Raw genomic sequence first — 2,638 nt, forward strand, 5'->3', positions numbered from 1 at the left:
CTCTCTCTCTCTCTCTCTCTCTCTCTCTCCCTCCCTCTCGGCTGCACTTGCTCGCTCGGATGACTCTTCGGTTCGTGGTTTCTTATTTCCACGACACTCATTTATATTCGTTTTAACTGAGAGTTATTTGATCGGTAATTGCGGTATCCAACATGATTGACACGATGAAAATTCATGACTCATGCACTTGGACTTGGTTGACATTTTCCATCTAAACATATACAGCTCATTTGCAAAATTTGATTTTTTTTTCCTCGACTCACTGACGTTCCGTCTCCGACTGAATATTGATGTATCCGAGAGCCACTGATGTAGCGTTTGTGTATAAAGTAATGGCAAATCATGTGATTTTCCACCTACCATATTGATCAATATACTTTCCAGTATGATTTTAACTTCTAATTAATTTTCAATGTACAATGCGCGCGATAAAATTCAAGTTCAGCGGACTTTGACTTTTCGCTCGATGCAAATTTCGTTGAAATACGTCGAGGACTTACAACTGAGTACAACTGAAGCACACTTAATAGGTCAGTAATATGAAAAGATTATCTTGCGAAAATGTAATAATCCATTTTTGCGAGAATCTTGTCATGCGCGAATGCCTTTCTCTCGACCTATGGCCCACGAGCTCTCTGAAACACAATATCCGGAAAATAAAAATCCACGTCAAGGCCAGGCTCGGCCAATATTCCTAGTGCGAGCTCGAGCGCTTCGAGCGCCCTGACGAACGTCCGAGGGGACAATGGGAAAATCGCGAGACGGGAGTCCACGTAGGAGATAGGAGAACTGGTTCAGTAGACGGGAAGGCGTAGCAACCTCGTGCACGCGAGCCGCGCGTGCATTACGCATCCGGTTGGCTCTCCTCTTCATTCATCAGCGCGCATTTAGCGGCCTTTGAAGGTTGCATCGCGCAACAGCGGCTCATTGTTAGCGGGGTAGGGGGAGGTGACGGAGCGGGGGACGGAGCGGGAGCGAGTGAGTGGAGGTCTGCCGAGCCGACCGGTAAGGCAGTAAGTAATTGATAAGTATCGAGACTGGAGCCCATTGAAGAGGAGCCTCGCGTTGATTGAAGAAAAGAGAGACAGACATCTTGGCCGGTATTTGATAATGTATTTGATTTTCATCCGGAGAATTCCTACGGACGTCTCAAAATTCAAATTAACATGCTCGTAAGATTTTTACGAGGAGAAAGTGAATTTGCAAGTTAAGGAAAACTATTTTGTCTAATCTACTCTGTCTAATTATTATTATATGACACACGATTAGTCGATTCCTATCAGCACGGTAGTCTGAAAGATAATTTAAATGACTCAACAATAATAATAATAATAATAATAATAATAATAATAATAATAATAATAATAATAATAATAATAATAATAGTAATAATAATAATATTATTAATAATATCGTTTCTTTGTGTGTAGTGTATTCTCTTCGTATTTAGAGAGACAGACTGCATTTAAGAAAACTTGAGCTCGAGGAATTTTTTTGAATAAAAAGCAATTTCATAGTTTTTTTACAATATGTCGGTTTTAATATAAATAACGAGATATTTCGTTGATACAAGCATCAAAAGAGTAATGATTATTTTCAAATTAATGAAAAAACAAACGGCAACGAACGTTTAATTAATTAATTAATTAATATTTAAATATTGAATTGTATGTCTAGAACAGGATTTGAGCCGTCAAACGCGTAAACGAAAATGCCCGACATAAACAACTCCTCGATAAGTCGATAAAAGCTCAAATTTACGCATCTACTTTTCATGCATCTTCGCCGTAAATTATTATTAATATAGAAACGTACAAAAGTTAGGACTTATGAATGTACTCTCTGTGCTCTCCGTTAGATTGCATCTAAAAACCGATACTCGATCATTAAAATCTTATAAAGAGGCTCTTCATTTGCGCCTTGGTGCCACTTGTTCGAGGCGCGAGCACTTCCGCGAAATCTCAAATTGCCATCATCGTAGATAACATTTTTTTTTTTTTAATTCCATAAATTCTATTTCTCATAACGGTTGCAAAATCTGCCATTTATTCTGCTTTATTTATTCACTTATATTTGCAACACTCTATGTAAAGTTCACGTACGTAGGCCTTTATTAAGTAATTTGCTACGAAATTCGTGCGAAATTCATAAAACTGTTATCGATTATATAAGTTATAAGCGAATTTTTTTGTTATAAATAAGAGAGGAATAAAGGCTCTCGTAAATTTCGATTAATATTGACTAAAGTATTTTCTGCATCGCGAATTTAATTTGACAAAAAATCATTGAAAATATTGTACAATGTGTATATAATATTTTTGAAGTAGCCTTGACTTTATGTAATTGATAAGAAATGAAATTAAACTTAATATTATTTATTAATTTTTATGCCTATCGAAAATGGTTCGAAACTTAAAAATTCAACACATTTCTATATTCTCCCAATGTAAGCTGCTCTTACGAAGGATCTTCCTGCGATTTCATAAACTTCATAAAACGCGCATTACATAAATAAAGCAGAATTAATTATGCAATTAACTTTAAATTAGTTTTAAAAATTTTAATTACTTTTATTGTATTATGACGTTATAATAAAGAGAAGTGCCATAAAATTATTGCACTACAATTTACTTGAGCG

The sequence above is a fragment of the Ceratosolen solmsi genome, unplaced genomic scaffold (assembly GCF_000503995.2).
Source record: "Ceratosolen solmsi marchali unplaced genomic scaffold, CerSol_1.0 scaffold7, whole genome shotgun sequence".
Classification (NCBI taxonomy): Eukaryota; Metazoa; Arthropoda; class Insecta; order Hymenoptera; family Agaonidae; genus Ceratosolen; species Ceratosolen solmsi.